The following is a 20348-nucleotide window of genomic DNA, read 5'->3' on the forward strand; positions in this document are numbered from 1 at the left end:
CCTTTTATCTGTAGGAAAATCTTAGTCACATAATAAATTTAATCAGAGAAGTGAGAAACCGCAGAAAGAAAGGAAAACAATTAAGCAAAACAAAGTAATACATTAGTCATTAAACAAAGTCAAGGACCTTTAGTTCTTCCTCAAGAGCTATAGACAATATTCTGAGTCAAGTCCTCTGAGATGTTTTGCAGTTATTGAAACCCACACCAGGTGGAAAAAGTTAACTGTATGCTGCCCACAAGCACAGAGACCATGAACCACTTGGAGCCACAATGTTGATGATGCTGACTCTCAGTTACCTCACCGCCAATTAATCAGAAGAATGTTCATGAGCTCATCCCACCCTGCTCCTGAAACACTATGAGACTTTTCACTGCTTCTTTCAGGGTGGGACACAGTTTTGAGGGCATTATCTCACTATGGCTCCCTCTGCCTGTCAAAGCAGGAAAGCTATTTCTTTCTGCTTAAACCAAAACTCTGAGATTTAACCCGGCACAGGCATACAGAGGTCAATTTGGCAATTGTTCCCAAAAGCACAGTTGAAATGTTATTGGTTTTCTGTTTAAAAAAAAAAAAGAAAGAAAGAAATTGAAAGGCTCCCAATTATCCAGTTGCTTATTCTCAGCCTAGAATTCAAGATCCTGCTTCTAGAATATTCATACCATCTCCACTGTTTGTCCTCCAGCCAGCTTGCCACTTAGCTCTCCCCCTCCCCCATCTCCTGCTTCCTTTGACCCCAAAGTTTTGCTTCACTCTCTTCCCTCTGTTGCTCCTTTCCCTCTGCCAGTAAGATCTTTTTTTTTTCTCTCTCTTTAATAATATCATTGCAAATGACATAGTTTTTACAGAGTCTTTCTGTTTTCCTAGAGGAGGAATGATCTTGATTTTGAGTACCTTGCCCTTTGAACTACTGCTAAAGAAGGCAAGAATTGAATGCTCTCCCGTTGTATGTTGCTTACCTGAGGATTCCTTATCTACTCACCAGCATGTACATTCCTAGAAGATTGACTTGCCCTACTACAGTGCTCTGAAAACACCAAGAATAGGAAGATGCTTGTTCTCTCCTTTACTTAATTACTTTTCTATTACCGAGAGTACAAGGCCTGATACAAAGAGTTGCTCAATAAATATTTGCTGAATTGAGTTGATTATATAGAGGAAGTTTGCCTCTAATAAGTCTTACGAAACTTTATAATTTGAACTTTGAGTGTGACTCATGGCCATTACATTTCTTATGGTCTTTTTGGTCTTCATTTACAAGATATCTTAGCACATATTCCAAACTTTTATTCATGTTACATAATGTTGAAAGTTGTAGCTACCAGGGCTATGGCCTGGAATTTAATTCCAGCTGAGAACTGTGGTGTAGTTAAGCATTCCTATACAATTTAGTTTAATGAGAGCCATAATGTATTATTACCAAGAAAAAGTAACTAAAAGGTTGGTTGACCAAGCAGTGTGAAACTGAGATAAGCAACCACTTCCTAATTAGAAATGAAAAGAGTCTGCATTTCTAGGGTTTGGCGAAGTGTTGAAGGAGGTCATCAAGAGGACGTGATTGCAGCCTGAACCAGAGAACTGGACCCCAGAAAAACAGAGGTTCATCACTTCTCCCCGTCCTGGAATGTACATTCTGCCTGCCATTCCCACCATGGGAGCCACATTCAAGGACACAACCTTGAGAGAGAAATGCATTGCTGAGACCAGTTGGATGGTGTACATGAACCCAGTTCAGGCCTCTATATGAGTTCTTAATCGTGGCAGCCAGATGCAGAGATCCACACATCCTGGGGCCACCAACGCAAGCCTGGCAAGTGAGTCTCCTATTTATTAAACCTGCCCCCCACCCAACCCAAGTGGCTGCCTCTTTCCTAGGTCTCTACTTGTCTTCTGTGTTCTGGGGCCAGTTTACAAACCAAGACCAAGTTGACTCCAAATGTTCTTTTATTTTTTATTTTTTTTTAAATTTATTATTATTATTATTATTATTTACTTTGCAGTATGGTTTTCATTCCCCTTGGAAGTATCTGGGGAATAAAAAGCCAGTCTGGTCTTCAGTGGCTCACTTTGTGCTTCTTTATTACAGTCAGTTACAGAAGATGAGCAGTGAATGTGTCACTTTAAGAAGAAAATCTTCTTAACCTTGAAGGGATGAATCAGGTGTGAAATGTTCTGTTTGATACATTTGGAGGGATGCTTTCCTAGATTTATGCTATAAAATTGAAAAACATTTTACACACTGAGGTCTGACTTAGGCTCTAGTTCAATAAAATCTACAAACACTGCTTCTCTTTCCTTTTGAGAAAAACACTACAGTTCGCTATTTTCCTAGAATTAAATGAATAACTTTTAACATCCATCAGTATAATGGGGTATTCTTTAATTGATCCAAGCCATACAGGTTCCTGAAGGTACTGTTGTTTTCAGGGGGAAAAAAAAAAAAAAAAACTGTCCATGTGTGTAATTTTGTTCTTGTATTTTTCTCATATATTTGAATGAGAAAGCTTTTTTTATTTAATCACATATGCAGCTGTTGTAATTCCTAAATGATGATGGATAGCAGGTGTGTAATTATAAATTAGTATCAGATGAAAAAGAAGAGGTACATTTTTTTTAATGTAGAAATCTGCAATCATAGGAAGCTTGCTCTGAGCCTCTGCTCTCTCTAGCCCTATCTCTAACGGGAGATGAAATAATGAAAAAATATTTGGCTAAACTGCTGGCAAAACTCTTCCTGTTTGTACCACACTTGGAAACAGACTCTTGGGACTAGCAGTGGAATTCTTCCTATTGATTGGCTGGTTAAATAGAGGACTATTAGCTTCAGACAGGCTAGATTGATTATACAGCAGCAGCGAGAGCGGAGACTCGGAGCTAAGTGAGCCTCAGGGTGAAAAGGAGAGAGGGGGACGCAGGGTGCGGGGGTGGGAGGGAGGCAGGCGCGTTCCAGCGCATCCCTGTGTGACTGCCGTGCCCAGAGCCTTGCTCCGTAGCTCCCTCAATCAACAACTTACTGAGGCGCCTTTTCTTTCACAAGAGGATGTCAGCTCCGAACCCCTGCAAGAAATAACAGACTTCACCTCGGAATAGTTCATCCACTCCTGCTTCATTAACGAGGATTTTGAAAAGAAAACCCCAATCAAGTTCCCTTTCCAGCCCCACTTTGTTCCCGAATTGAATAGAAACCGTGTCCGGCTCCTGGTAAGAAAATTAAATTTTTCTCTCTGAATTTCTTTTTGAGTCATCCACAGTAAAATACAGCAGAGCTTTGGGTGCTTTAAAAATTGAGTTTACAGTGATGTATTAAACTTCATACAGTATACAGGCATGTGGATTTAGGAATGTGTTAATGCATATTTATATGAATGTATTTGCTATTTTACCTCCAGGGACATGTAAGTTTCTTTTTCTGTTTTATAAAACAACTAGATTATAAGTTTATGAGTAGATAATCTGTGTGAAGAAGAGAAATAAGCAAAGTTCACACTAAAAAAGAGCATTTTTGGTGACAGCCCTGAAATATGTACACATATATGGCTCTTAGCTTTAAGCAACTTTGAGAAATAATAGCCAAGCAGGAAAGGACTATTGCTGCATTAAATGTCTACTATTATATTTCATGCATAGAAGCTACTGTGTGCTTTTCAGTAATTGTCAGTCGTGATTTTTCCCCCTAAATCTGTCTTTTGATTGCAGTCTTAATCCTTCAACATAAATATGATGCATCTTAAATGATTTGGCATTAGACTGCCATCTTATTATAGCTAAGTTATTGACAGCTAGAATTGGTCTTAAGAAAGTACTGAGCTCAGGTAGGGAAATATGAGTCTGGAGATGTTCAGCTGGTACTAGAGCTACAGTTCCCTCAGTTAATTTCAGTGTCAGTGAAGGTAAGTGCTGGTAAAGTGTCTGTGAATATATGGGAACTTTGCACATATTAAATTCTCTTCTAGGAACAGGGATTTTTTTCATGTTTCTGCTGAAAGTGATGGGATGGAATAGGAATAGTGGGTTGGGGCAATGCAGTACTGATATGGTTGGTTAACTTTAGGTTTATAGGTCACAAATGTCAACTGCTAATGAGACAGCATTGTGACATCAGACATAAAGGGTTTATTTCATCCTTGCTAGGACTAAAATGGTTTGTGAGATTTTTTGATGGCAATTTATTTGGTCTGGGATCAATGAAGTGAGGTATTGTATTCTAAGAGCTGTTTGGATTGTCAGTTTCAAGTAAAGTTCCCTGAGTCACTCCTCTAATCAACCAAGGGTCCATCTGTGATAAGTCTACAAAACTTTTAAATATGTTATACAGTGCTTCACATGAGAAGGTGATGGCCAAAAACTTGTTAGACAATGTAGCTGAACTTCTTCATGTAACATTCTCTGAATGGCAGTATTTGTGTATGTTTCACCCTTACTTGTGTTTAAACATAACTACATACTTGAAAAGCATAACTTTTTATGATATCTATTTTGTTTTCCAAATGTGAAATAATATTTTCATGTTTTTTAAGTAAATATTACAACTACCTAGATATTTCTACTTATAATAGCCATATCAGAAGGGAATGACTGTATCATTAATACAGACTTTTTAAAGTGCATTTTGACTAAAGGAATAGAAATATATATTGGAGAATACTGAATTTTTTTAACTTTGAATTGAGTCATTAAACAAAAAAGCATCTTTTTGGGTATCATATCTGAGAAACTATGTATATATTAGCACTATTGTATCAAATCCACATATAGCATTTATGTTAAATTAGTTATAATTTTGTTTGGTTATGCTAAGATTTTGTTCAAATACAAAATAGTGTTTTAATCCTTTCATTTATTGTTTTTGCAAATAATATAACACATTTCAACAAAGGATATACTTAAGATTTAGTGAATTAGTCTTGTAGTTTCTATATTTAATACACAAAATTAATATTTCATAACTTTGTTGCAACAGTATTAGTATCAGGTATATTTTCCTTATAGCATTTATTTATGGGTTCTATTGGGGAAAACACAGTAAAAAAATTCTCAATTGTATTGTATGATTACATGAGAAGTTTTAATTAATTCTTTAGTATGGACAGCTGTAAATCTTCATCCTTAATTTTTCACATGATTTAGGCATCCTTCTTAGCTTACTCACGGTATTAGTTTGATTCTCTCTTTTTTTTTTTTTCTTTTTGTTATTTTACAAATTCTGTGCTTACCCCTGTGAGGGATTTGATTCCTCATCTTCTTAAAAGGAAATTGTATCATGATTGGGGGAAAAATGTGTTATTTTAGAAAATAATATTTCACACTTTCCAACTATGTAATTAATATGGCTCCTGCATGTCAGATCAGTGCCTCTCAGCAGGCATGAAGACACGTATCGTAGTAGTTATGTATATAAACCAGTCTAGGTCTGAAATTCAGCAGTTTAGTCAATTCAGCTCAGGAATTTTCACTTCTCTATACCATCTTTGGAGGGCTCCATCTGACATTTTATTCGACGTTCCATTCATTTCCATAGTATCAGATGTCTTTCAGGCTTACTGAACCAACAAGAACTGAGCAAGCACCACCTATACTGTTTTTTATAGATAATCTGCACCATTAGGGGGCTCTTTCTTCCTGTGTTATACACAGTGGTTTCACTGTGAGAGGTTCTACTGCTTTCTTAAAGTATTTCCCTGTTTTTAAAATGTTGAGTGCTGCTTGAAGTAGGTTTCTCCTATTCCCCACAAAAATAAAACTTTTCAGATCAGCAAAAATTCTTCATTTTCACAAGAAAGTGAATATATCTTATGCTTTTTAAGTTTTCTCTTTCAAATATTCTTATATATAAAAGGTTAAATTTTTGAAAATAACAGAGGCTTCAAATAGTAAAATGACCAATTTTAAGAAAATATAAAGGTTATATATTATGCACCTAGCATCATAAATGTTCACATAAGGAAAAAACTAAAGGAAGGACACTTCTTTTACAATTGTCTGCAAATAACTGTGAACCACATAGACAGAATGAGTTACTCTGGGCTCACATGCAATTTACTTCCAGAAGAGAACAGAAGGGAGCTAAGAGAATATTACTTGTTTTCTACAAAAACAGACATGGAAGAGTTGAAAATAATAGAATGGTGTCACTATCTATACACATTCAGGAGCTATATTTTTAAATCTGTGTGTGTGATCAGTCACTCAGTAATGTCTAACTCTTTGCAGCTCCATGGACTGTAGCCTTCCAGGCTCCACTGTCCATGGAATTTTCAAGACAAAAATACTGGAGTGGAGTACCATTTCCTACTCCAGGGGGTCTTCCTGACCCAGAGATTGTGTCTCCTGCATTGGCAGGTGGATTATTTTCCACTAGCTCCTCCTCTTCAAATTCTTCATCATTCTGTATGAAGCTTTCTTACATGTACACAGAGGGTGATGCAAGGGCTTATTGTGGGGATAAAGGTATTTCTTGCATTACTTATGGAAGCCATGGTTTACTCACTAAGTCACGTCTGACTATTGTGACCCCATGGACTATATAGCCCACCAAACTCCTCTGTCCATAGAATTCTCCAGGCAAGAATATTGGAGTGGGTTGCCATTTCTTTGTCCAGGGGATATTCCCCAGCCAGGGATTGAACCTGGGTCTCCTGCATTGCAGACAGATTCTTTACCAACTGAATCACCAGGGAAGCCCCTGGAAGCCATAGACATTGAATTACACTGCAGCCTTTCTTAATAAATGGAAACACAGTCCTCACATTTCCAGAGCAGCTAAAGATGTACCTTGACTGCTGTTTTATTTGGGAATCAGTCAACACTTAATGATGTCTCTGTGCAAAAACAATCTATTTGGTAGGTCTGGACTTCTCATCACATGATGACAACTCCAGGAAATGAGAAAAAGTGACATCTACTTTCTGAGATTTTATGTCAGAAAGTGTGAGAAGGGAAGGGATTCTGCACAATGAATCATGGAATCCCAATCCTTTATTGAAAGGTTCATTGACTTATCAGGGTAGAAGAGTAGTTGCTTGAATAAAACGGGAAAATAGGCATGATACAGTCATTTCATTTACTGGTATTTTGAAAGTAAATGTGTAAGGATTTTATCCTTTGTCAGAAAATTTGCATACCTTGAAAGGAGTGAATTTTGAATACAACTAGTATAATATATATTAGAGAAGGTGATGGATGGCACCCCACTCCAGTACTCTTGCCTGGAAAATCCCATGGACTGAGGAGCCACGACTGAGTGATTTCACTTTCACTTTTTACTTTCATGCATTGGAGAAGGAAATGGCAACCCACTCCAGTGTTCTTGCCTGGAGAATCCCAGGGGTGGGAGAGCCTGGTGGGCTACCATCTATGGGGTCGCACAGAGTCGGACATGACTGAAGCGACTCAGCAGCAGCAGCAGCAGCAGTATAATATATATAGCTATGTGGTAATCATCCCAAGTATATCTGAAATAGGCTGGCATGTGGTCTAATGTAGTTTTTCTCACAAAATTATATTTTTTAGTGTGAATTATTGAGTAATAAAATTTGAGTGAGAATCTTAATGCTATAGGCCGATGTAATCAATAATGAAAAATATTTTAAGAAATTTAATTTGCTTCTTCTAAAAAGAGGCTGTCTTTTATGTTAAAGTAGGACATCATAGGAAAAGACCCTGATGTTGGGAAAGATTGAAGGCAAGAGGAGAAGAGAGCAGCAGAGCATGAGATGGTTGGGTGGCATCAGCAACTCAATGCACACGAATTTGAGCAAACTCCGGGAGGTAGTGAAGGACAGGGAATCCTGGCATGCTATAAGGGCTGCAAACATTGTTATTAGTGACTGAACCAAAACAGGGCATCCCAGGTCGTGCTGGGGATAAAGAGTCCATCTGCCAATGCAGGAGACACAAGAGACAAGGGTTTGATCCCTAGGTGAGGAAGATCCCCTGGAGTAGGAAATGGCTACCCTCTCCAGTTTTCTTGCCTGGAAAATTCCTTGGACAGAGGAGCCTGGTGAGCTACAGTCCATGAGACCACAAAGAGTAGGACACGACTGAGTGACTGAGCACGTAGTAGTAGTGGCAGTAGAGCGTCACTGGGGATAGGGGAAAGGGCTGAACAAAAACCAAGACAAAGGCATGAAAGTTAGTGACAGTATGTGGTTCTGTTTATAGAATAAACTTTTACCCAGAACTAAGATGTGTGTGTGTGTGTGTGTGTGTGTGTGTGTGTGTGTATTGCATGTTGATTATTCAGGTTTAATGGTAAAATGGTACAAATGCCACTGAAATGTAACTTTCTATACCTCACATGATATGAGGATAGATCTGTATAAAGGTGTGAAAAGTAGAAAAATCAGTGCCTGGTATAGATACCTACTAATATCATAGCCTAATATAAGACCTTCTCAGGAAACAAGATAACTCATTCCTATTGAATTTAATCTTATAGATTGAGATGTAGGATATAAATAATTAGAAAGCATACATGTGCTTATAGTTATTGCTGTTGTTGCTACTACCAATTAATTGAATTCCACTTCTGAAATCACTCATGAGCTTATTTGTTTTTGTGAAGCTATGTGTGTGTATGATTGGTTGAGAATACAGATGTGAGTATATGAGTGTAGTTTTCATACAGTTTGAATAGGATAAAAATCACCTTTAATATGTGACATGAATTGTGTTCTGTAGCTTCCATTTTCCTCTTTAATAACTTGTCCTCACTGTACTTAAATCCCTGCCACTGCACACACACTTACCTGGCCAGTATGATTACGTCTAAATATGTAACATTAGAATTTGCTTAGGTATGACCTTAGATTGATCCATACACAAGCTGGAATCAAGATTGCTGGAAGAAATATCAATTACCTCAGATATGCATATGACACCACACTTACGGCACAAAGTGAAGAAGAACTTAAGAGCCTCTAAATGAAAGTGAAAGAGGAGAGTAAAAAAGTGGACTTAAAACTCAACATTCAGAAAACTAAGATTATAGCATCTGATCCCATCACTTCATGGCAAATAGATGGGCAAACAGTGGAAACAGTGGCAGATTTTATTTTGGGGGGCTCCCAAATCACTGCAGATGGTGACTGCAGTCATGAAATTAAAAGACACTGGCTCCTTGGAAGGAAAGTTATGACCAACCTAGATAACATATTCAAAAGCAGAGACATTACTTTGCCGACTAAGGTCCGTCTAGTCAAGGCTATGGTTTTTCCAGTGGTCATGTATGGATGTGAGGGTTGGACTGTGAAGAAGGCTGAGCACCGAAGAATTGATGCTTTTGAACTGTGGTGTTGGAGAAGACTCTTGAGAGTCCCTTGGACTGCAAGGAGATTCAACCAGTCCATCTTAAAGAGATCAGTCCTGAATGTTCATTGGAAGGACTGATGTTGAACCTGAAACTCCAATATTTTGGCCACCTGATGTGAAGAGCTGACTCATTGGAAAAGACCCTGATGCTGAGAAAGATTAAAGACAGGAGAAGAAGGGGACGACAGAGGATGTGATGGTTGGATGGCATCACTGACTCAATGGACATGAGTTTGTGTAAACTCTGGGAGTTGGTGATGGACAGGGAGGCCTGGCGTGCTGCATTCCATGGGGTTGCAAACAGTTGGACACAACTGAGCGACTGAACTGAACTGTTGTCTCTTCTAATGGGGATTGTTTCATTTCCATTAGTACTGTGTCTTGAGTCATGTAACTGAATCCTTAAATCTTGTTGTTTATCAAATTCCAGTTACTCTAAATTATGTATGAGGATTTTGCCACATGGCAACTGAAAATAATAGAAAATAGTTATTATTATGCATTCTATTTATCATAGAATGGATCAGATGTAGATAGAAATAAGTGTGAGCTTTACTACTTGTCTAAAAGATACACAAATACCACTCAGGCCAAGTAGTCAAATCTAACCTATGATTGCTAGGAAAAAGAAAATGAGAAAATATCCCAGTTTAGAGCAGACATGTCAAATGGGTTTCAAACATCCACAATAAATCCATTTTTTAAATGAATAGTGAAATTTTTAGATTAGGTTTAGGTTTACTGAAAAATGAGAGAAGTGACATATACTTCTCATGTCTACTTCCATCTCCTCTCTACGTTGCTAGCTTCCTCCCCTGACCATGCTAGTTTCTCCTGTTATTACTATCTGGCATTTTCAAGATGCATTTGTAGTGATGAATTAAAGAATCCACCTGCAAAGCAGGAGACATGGGTTCAATCCCTGGGTCAGGAAGATCCCCTGGAGAAGAAAATGGCAACCCTCTGCAGTATTCTTGCCTGGGAAATCTCAGGAACAGAGGAGTCTGTCAGGCAACAGTTCATGGGGTCACAAAGCTGGAAATGACTTAGCGACTAAGTCACCACCACATAGTTCACGTTAGCATTCAGTCCTTGTATTGTACATTCTATGGGTTAAGACAAATGCATAGTTTTATGTACAAATGACCTATATCTGATCAAAAATTCTACCACCCTAAAATTCCAGGGTTTCACCTACTTATTTATGCCTTTGCCCCTTCCTTTCTCTGAACCTCTGATCTTTTTACTGTCTGCATAATTTTGTCTTTACAAGAATGTCCTATGATTGTAGTCTTACAATATGGGCTCTTTTCAGATTGCCTTATTTCACTCAGTAACATGCATTAAGTTCCTTTATGTCTTTTGAAAGCTTGGTCTCATTTCACTTTCCTGCTGAATAATATCCCATTGTATAGGTTAGTCATAGTTTGTTTACCCATTTATCTACTGAGAGACATTGTGGTCACTTCCAAGTTTCGGTGTTTATGAATAAACTTGTTTTAAACATCAGATACAGGTTGTTTGTGTGAATATAGCTTTTCAATTCATTTGCATTCTCAGTCAGCAGAGTCCCTATTGCTCCATATCCTTCCCAGAATTTGTTGTCAGTGTTTTGTATTTTAGTCATTCTCATAAGTATATAGTATTTCTCATTGCTGTTTTTGACATATATTTTGGGTTGGTGATAGCTGCTTGTGCCATGTTGAGAATAAGTCCAAGGGACATTATGGTTCTGCAGAAAGCATAATCCAAAGTCCATAATCAATTGGACAGGGTATGTATTTGGCAGAGAGGGGGCCATCCATTATTTGTAACTCACATTTGCTAGCCACAATTTAGGGCTCTGATGTAATGAATATATGAAAGTGAAAGTCACTCTGTTATGTCCAATTCTTTGTGACCCATGGACTCTGTAGTCCACGGAATTCTCCAGGCCAGAATACAGGAGTGGGTAGCCTTTCCCTTTTCCAGAGTTCTTCCCAAGCCCAGGGATTGAACCCAGGTCTCCTGCATTGCGGGCAGATTCTTTACCAACTGAGCCACCAGGGAAGCCCAGTGAACGTATAAATTAGAACAATTAAGTAATTCTTGTCAGTATTCAGATAGAACCATAAGTTTATTTTTTTCAAGCACCGTGATTGAATTAATGACATAAAGACTCATAAAACACGTTTTATTTTTTTAATCGCTACATTGTGTACGACTCTTGCAATACCATGTACTGTAGTAGCATCCACTCTGATTTCATTTTGTCAGTCCTCTTTCTTTGCCTTTCCTGATTGTACTTTCTAGCCATATTTTTATGGGTTGAAATTTCTTTTCTATTACTTATAAGTTAAAAAGAAAAATCCTCAGGCAGATTTACATTTTTCATAATCTGGCCTTGACCAGTCTCTGATGTCATTGGTGATCACTCTGAGCTCAAGCTAAGCTACCTTTTCCTTTTCCCCAAAGTACTTTGTCTCAACTTTAATTTTTGCTTATGATAGTTGTACTGATTTGGTCTTCCTCTCATTCTTTACCAATTCAAACATTACCAATATTTCTACAAATTGTTGTTGAGAATGCCTCTACTATTTATCACATAAAACCTCACATTAATAATCATTACATCGATTGTGTCTTTATTATATCATTCTATGCAAACTGTATTACTGAGAGAAAGATGATCCTTTGTAATTTTTTTTTCATTCCTTAAAGTGCAGTGTTCATAATACTGATTAATGCCGGTTAGTTGAAGGAATACACCACCAGTTCAATGGACTTGAACTTGGGCAAACTCCAGGAAATCGTGTTAGACAGAGAGGCTTGGCATGCTGTAGTCCATGGGGTTGCAAAGTGTCAGACACGACTTGGCGACTGAACATCACAACAAAAACCAAAACGTTAATTCTTATGAATAAACTTTGTAAATAATTTTTTAAAATGTTGTCATGTCTCCAATGTCCTTGCCTTTTCCCCTCCTTTCTTTTAATTTAAAAAAAAAAAAGAGGGGTATTCCATTTGGTGGAAAGTTCTCATGTGCTAATCCTTACATGAAGGTAGGTGAAAGTGCTAGTTGCTCATTTGTGTCTGACTCTTTGCAACCCTATGGTCTATCCATGGACTTCTTTAGGCAAGAATACTGGAGTGGGTTGCCGTTTCCTTCTCTAGGGGATCTTCCCGACCCAGGGATTGAACCGGGGTCTCCTACATTGCAGCCAGATTGTTTACCGTTTGAGCCACCTCTGAGCTGATGTTTACCTCTGAGCCACCAGGGAAGCTCTTACATGAAGGTATGTATGTGTTAGTTGCTCAGTGTATCCGACTTTGTTACCCATGGACTGTAGTCTGTCAGGCTTCTCTGTCCATGGGATTTTCCAGGCCACAATACCAGAGTGGGTTGCTGTTTCCTTCTCCAGGGGATCTTCCTGACCCAGGGATTGAACCTGTGTCTCCTATGTCTCCTGTGTTGCAGGCAAATTCTTTACCCACTGAGCCATTGGGGAAGCCCTGCATGAAGGTAAGGTACATACTGTATAAAGACCCTGTGTTTATCCATAGCATTTTCTATCTGTAAGAGACATGTATACAGGCTATGTCTCTTACAGATAGAAAATGCTATGGATAAACATAGGGTCATTATACAGTATGTACTGTTAGATACCCCTCAGAAAACAAAATTTAAGGTATTTGGTAAAAGAAAGCACTTTAAGGCAGAATACAAGCTGGCGATTTGTTTATGTTCCCTTTTGGGGCATTGATTTGAATTTAAAATGTACTGAAAAAAGAGCCAAGCAACTGGACCATTTTGCTAACATGCAAATTAAATTTTGGAAAGTCTCTTGAAACAATGCACAGATCAAGGTCTATCTGAAGCATAAATAAAACCACTGGTCTCTGAAGATGTTTAAAGGTCCTGCAAAGGAACAGATAGGAAAAAAGTACTTACAGTGCCATTACTTTCTGTCACCATCTTCTCTTCTGTATGTGGATATGTCTCTTGGCATATATTCTTCTTGTAAACTAACTTATTCTGAGATACCCTTTTTGGACAGTCATTTAATAATTTATGTTTGCTTTTAATGTTCTTTTTCATAATGTTTACTTGCTGGCTGGTAGAAATACTCAGGGTATCATTTTGCCATCTAGTTATTGAGTGCTTTGGTCATAAATCAATATGACTTTAACTTCTTGGCTTGGAACTAGAGAACTGACCAATTCTTTGCCAAGAATACTCCTTGATAAACTGTTTCTACTAAGGACAGAATGCTTTGACTCAAAGCAACAACATTTTTGCCAAGAAAGAACGTTGGAGGTTTCTTAGAATAAATTTCTGAAGCCCAATTTTGAAATTCGTTTGATAGAAGAAAAAAGAGAAACAGAGAGCCTAAATTTCGAATTCAGGTCTTTCTATCGCTGGAATATATTTTTAAAAACACTATGTTATATTGCCTCTCTTATGCTCCAAATTTAGAGAAGAGGTGGTTTTTGTTTGTTTGTTTTGTTTTGTGTTTTGGCTTTTGTCTTGAATATTCACAAGCCTGAGTTTCACCTACTTTATAAGAAGGAAGATCATGGCATTTACCTTGTAGAGATAATCCAAGGGTTCAATAAAATCATATGGGTAAAAAACTTAGAAAAGTGATTGACATAATCACAGGCATAAGAACATCAGCAGGGTTGATGTGCATTAAATGCTTCTGAATCCACATTGCTTGAAAAGGGAATTTAAAATGGCTCTCTTACTAGCATTCATTCAGTCATTCAAGAAACATTGCTGGAAAGCTAATAGGCATGAGAATTTATTCTTAACTATTCGAGTGGCTAGATAGATGAATAAAAAATATGTTAGGGACTCCTCATTGGGAGACTGTGAGTAAACTCATGTCAGTAATGAAATTATTATATTTTTAACTGCAGATGTGACCCTGCTTACCCTCTAAGGTGGATGGTGGCTGTTGAAACAACATTTTTCTTTTTCTAGATTGTTTTCTATCATGTTCCCTAAGGAAGTACTAGAGGGAGTTGGAAGGCAGGGAAATGAAACAAAGCCTCTTCCTTTCCTTTTTTTTTTTTGCTCTTCTTGACAGTATTACCTCACACTGCTCTTCACCTCAGCACCACCCATATCCTGCTGATTCCAGTTCTCACAGAACTGGCTTCATTGTCCCCCTCAATGGAGGACTTGGCACAGGCAGGCAGAAGCGTTCCCCTCACTCCAGGGTCCCCTCCTCCATGTTTTAGGTTTCTTATATCTTTATTAAGTATTAAGCTGTAATAAGCTGTTCTTATAAAACAAAATATTTCAAAGTTCTTTGTTAAAAAAAAAAAGGTAGGAGAAATACTTCAAGACAGAGTGTAAATTAAAGGTTTGTTCCTGTTGCTTTTAAAAAGCATTTACTTGAGTCTGAAAGATCGTAGAAAAAGAACCCGGAAATTCTCCTTTGTTCCCCCAGCCTCAAGGGTGGTAGCTGCTTTCAGCACTTACTGTCTCTTTCCTACCTTACTGTTGTCTTCTTGTGTTTTCAGTCTTCCAGAGTATCTGTTAACTTTCTGTTATGGTTTCTATTCTCCTTTCTCAGCTCTCTCCTTCAGCTGTCTGAAGAAGCTGATACCAGAAGAGCTGAAAATAGAAATGATGTAGGGTACTAATGTTGGGTCCAAGATACTGATTTGATTATGTCCTTGGTCATGGCATAATAGTGAACCATTTGCTTGAGGTAAATAGAACACTAGAAATCTCTAGTATTCTGTGACTTGCAAATTAACTAAATAACCAAATATGTTTACTTGTGATGAAGGGCCCTCTGAAGCAAAAGTCTTGAAGCCAAGTCATAACTGTCCTCACTATTTGGTGCTGATTACAAAGCTATAGGTGGAATAATTGTTTTAATACATGAGACCTTTCAGAAAAAAACAAAAAAAAAAAAACATAAACAAAAGCTCATGACTTTAAATTATTAAATCATGGCATTGCAAGAAAATCAGAAAATTTCAAAAGCCATCTGAGTGGGTTTGAATTAGACTGATAAAGATTATACTCTGAGCTTTTCTAAGCCTCTTTCCTTAGCAAAAAAGAAAAAATGTCTTTCTTTTTCTGTTTAAGGAGACTAGATTTCCCTGGCTTGAAGATCCCACAGTAATCCACTTGATGTACTTGCCATGCAAAATCTGTTCACTTTCCTCAAGAGTCTACCATCCCTTACTTAGACCTTATTTAGACTTGACCCATAATTAGAATCAGAGGTCTTCTAAAACTCAGCAAGCACTCAAAGGATACAAGAAAAACTGACTTGGGAGGAGCTAACTTATCAGTTCAGTTCAGTTGCTCAGTAGTGTCCAACTATTTGTGACCCCACAGACTGCAGCACGCCAGGCTTTGTTGTCCATCACCAACTCCCAGAGGTTGCTCAAACTCATGTCCATCGAGTTGGTGATGCCATCCGACCATCTCATCCTCTGTCGTCCCCTATTCCTCCTGTCTTCAGTCTTTCCCAGCATCAGGGTCTTTTCCAATGAGTCAGTTCTTCGCATCAAGTGGCCAAAGTATGGGAGTTTCAGCTTCAGCATCAGTCTTTTTAATGAATATTCAGGGTTGGTTTCCTTTCGGATTGACTGATTTGATTTTCTTGTTGTCCAAGGAACTCTCAAGAGTCTTCTCCAGTGCCACAATTTGAAAGCATCAGTTCTTCAGCACTCAGGCTACTTTGTAGTCCAACTCTCACATCCCTGTATGACTACTGGAAAAACCATAGCTTTGACCATATGGACTTTTGTCTGCAACGTGAGGTCTCTGCTTTTAAATATACTGTCTAGGTTTGTCATAGCTTTTCTTCCAAGGAGCAAGTGTCTTTTAAATTCATGGCTGCAGTCACCGTCCACAGTGATTTTAGAGCCCAATAAAAGAAAATCTGTTACTGTTTCCACTCTTTCCCCTTTTGCCATGAAGTGATGGACTGGATGCCACGATGTTAGTTTTCTGAATGCTGAGTTTTAAGCCAGCTTTTTCACTCTCTTCTTTCACCATTATCAAGAGGATCTTTTGTTACTCTTCGCTTTCTGCCATTTGAGTGGTATCGTCTGCATATCTTAGGTTTTTGCTCCATGTTACAATTTCAGTTTAGGTCACAAATTTACTTCCAAATATCTGATGCTGAAGTTGAAGCTCCAATAATTTGGAAGATCACTGATGCAAAGTGATGACTCATTGGCAAAGACCCTGATGCTGGGAAAGATTGTGGGCAGGAGGAGAAAGGGGCTGCAGAGGATAAGATGTTTGAATGGCATCACTGACTCAATGGACATGAGTTTGAGCAAACTCCAGGAGACAGTGAAGGACAAGGAAGCCTGAAGCATTGCAATACGCGGGGTGGTAAAGAGTCAGGATTCTTGACAACACCACATTTCTGAATTTAAATGACATAAGTAACACAGAATATGTTTTTCTGGGACTTTCTTGCTTTCTTGATGATCCAACACATGTTGGCAATTTGACCTCTGGTTCCTCTGCCTTTTCTAAATCCAGCTTGAGCATCTGGAGTGATCAACATCCATTGCGAACATCCACTGGATCATTCACAAAGCAAGAGAGTTCCAGAAAAACATATACTTTTACTCTATTGACTATACCAAAGCCTTTGACTGTGTGGATCACCACAAAATGGAAAACTGTTAAAGAGTTGGGAATACCAGACCACCTTACCTGACTCCTGAGAAATCTCTATGCAGGTCAAGAAGCAATAGTTAGAACTGGACATGGAACAACACACTGGTTTCAAATAGGAAAAGGAGTACATCAAAGCTGTATATTGTCACCCTGCTGATTTAACTTATATGCATCATGTAAAATGCCGGGCTGGATAAAGCACAAGTGGGAATCAAGATTGCCAGAAGAAATAGCAATAACCTCAGATATGCAGATGACACCACCCTTATGGCAAGAAAGAGAAGAAGAACTAAAGAGTTTCCTGTTGAAAGTGAAAGAGGATAGTGAAAAAGTTGGCTTAAAGCTCAACATTCAGAAAACTAAGATCATGGCATCTGGTCACATAACTTCATGGCAGAGACATTTTTTGGCCTCCAAAATCACTGCAGATAGTGACTGCAATCATGAAATTAAAAGATGCTTGCTCCTTGGCAGAAAAGCTAAGATTAACCTAGATAGCATATTAAAACAAAAAAAGTTTGTATAGGCAAAATGAATGTATTTATTGTTACTTTACTATCCAGGTGCTTATTCATTTCATTTGGCTAATTTTTAAATATTGCATGAATAATATATGAAGATAATCTCAAAACTACAGTAAAAGTTATATGAGATTTAAAAGACTAATTCACCGTTCTCTTGAATTTAACATGGTCTTTTCCATAAATGGGGTTTATCTGGTGGCTCAGACAGTAAAGAATCTGCCTACAATGCAGGAGACCGAAGTTCAATCCCTGAGTTGAGAAAATCCCCTGGATTTTGGCTACTTTCCAGCGTTCTTACCTGGGGAATTCTTGATTGGTTTGATCTCCTTGCAGTCTAAGGGACTCTCAAGTGTCTTCTCCAACATCACAGTTCAAAAGCCTCCACAAAATAATTTCAAGATTTTGCTGCTACCAGAAAAAAGCCAAGAAATACGTCAGATATTGTGCTATAAGAAATTTAGACAACAAATGACGAAATATAATGGTGGATGGTGCTGAATTTATCAATAGGCATGTGTTCGTGCTAAGTTGCTTCAGTCTTGTCTGACTCTTTGCGACCCCATAGACTGTATCCTTCCATCCTCCTGTGTTCATGGAATTCCCCAGGCAAGAATACTGGAGTGGGTTGCCATCACTTCCTTCATGGGATCTTCCCGACCAGTGATTAAACCCATGTTTCTTTTGTCTCCTGAATTGGCAGGAAGGTTCTGTACTACTAGTGTCACCTAAGAAGCCTGGATTTCTCAGTATGGATGAGCCTAATAGGGATTCCTTATTTAATAGATTTGATTCCACATATGGAAGTAGCCGTCAGTGAACTGGTAGGTTGATTGAAATGCTTACTAGCAGTGACCTGAATTCAAGGAGGTTGAAATGTCATAACTTACTTATCATACAATAGAAGAAAGGGTTCAAAAGCTTAGAGGAATGTTAGCATGGCTTTATTATGTGCAAGCTCTCTGCTATCTCTCTTCCACATCACTTCCATCGAAAGGACTTAGAGGATACTCTCTTCAAAAAGGCAGTGAAAACTCAATATGAGGTAATCCTACCAGACATTTCAAGGACCACTTGGAAAGCTTTCAGGTACTAGCCACAACAGTTCAGACAGGGTGGGAGATGTCACCATTGATTTTTCATCTCTTACTATTGAGATGAGTGCCCTATATCAGTGTATCAAATGGAGGGATTCCAGAGGCATAAAAGTCAAGGAGATAACTGACAAGGTTGAGATGGCCATATGACCAGAAAACAACAGGAACTAATTACTACTCAGGATATTTTTATCTTCTTATATCCTTGCTATCGGCCAAACGTTTATGCTGTTCCTAAAATTGTACTCAATATATTTAGTCCTAACAACACATTTTATGTTTGTGGCCAGAAAGATAACTTAAACTCACAGTGGAGTGGCCTGGCCTCTGACTCGAGTCCTCAAACAAGGCTGCTTCACATATCTGAAACAGCTTGATTGACAGGGTTGGTGGGTTCCCTTGAGAGAAGACCAACCACACTGAATAAAATTTCCATTGTAAATTTCCCTCCAAATCGTCTTCAAACAAACAAACCTACAGCCATTTATAGAGTAACCATACTAAGAAGAGAAGAAAATATCAATCCCTGAAAAGTTACTTTCTGTCTCTGAAGTGTTGCTAATTTTCAAAATACAGGGTGATCCACCAAATTCAGAGATCATAGTAGTCAGATGGTATATGCCATTTTGAACTAAGTTAGAATCATAGGGGTCTCAGTTGTTCTGTTAACTTACTCTGTCAACCTTTCCCTAATTTCTGAAAGTATACTTGACATAAAAATAATTCATGGCAAGATTTCTGACCCTTAAAATAACAATAGTATGTAGGGGACAGCCAAATAAAAGTTTTGGTGGATTTCTTCAAATCCAAAATGGAAAACATAATACAGCATGAACAATGGCTAAAACCATTTTTTAATGCAAGATTCTTTGTAAAATGTGAGATAATAAAGAAGGAATCAGTTACTATTTTTGTTTTATTTTCCCCCCATTCTGAAAAAGTATCCTAGAGAATGTAATGTTTCAATTGTCTATAAAATGGTGAGGAAAAAAATTCCTGAAAGAACTGAGGGTAAGGGGATATTGTGGGATTATGGAGGGCAGGAAAAGTGCAGGTAGCCAACTAGGCTGGGATGTAGGGTCTTTAAAAGGATGCAGGGGCTATTGGTCATAGAGAAATAGGCAAATTGATTACCAAAGTATACAATATATGGTACTTGAAGGAAGATAAATTTTGTGAATAAGTCTTTAAATGTTTTCAATTAATGAGATAATATGATCTGACTTGGCCAAAGGTTCTGTCATTACCTTAAATGTTAATAATAATAGAATACATGTGCTTGGATTATTTCTTCAATTGGAGAATATGGGACAAATATATTGGGTATAGGCCTCTCTACTAGCTTTTTTATTTCAGATTTCAACCTGAGTTAGGTTGGCATTCCATTTTGTTTTGGCTAATAACAGAAGTTCAAGGGGCTCTGTTGGGACCATTGCTGTACTAGATCTAATATAAATAAATGAGTTGCCTAAAGCAATAGAACTTCCTCGACATACCAGTGAGTATTTTAAACATGCTAAGCATACTTTAGATCTGTCACAACCAGCTGTTCAATTTAAGCTTGTGACTGGGTATCTGAACTGCAGCGGCAAAAGATTTTCAAACCCACTGAACACTAATTAAAAAAATATTCACTAGCATATAAATAGCTTCTTTTTTCAATGTCATTTATTTATTTAAAAAAAATGTTGAACTGATTGTCAATAATTAAACGGAAGAAAATTAAAGGAACATTCAAAACCTAGCTATAGATAAGCAAAAAATGTAAAAGAA

The sequence above is a fragment of the Budorcas taxicolor genome, chromosome 20 (assembly GCF_023091745.1).
Source record: "Budorcas taxicolor isolate Tak-1 chromosome 20, Takin1.1, whole genome shotgun sequence".
Classification (NCBI taxonomy): domain Eukaryota; kingdom Metazoa; phylum Chordata; class Mammalia; order Artiodactyla; family Bovidae; genus Budorcas; species Budorcas taxicolor.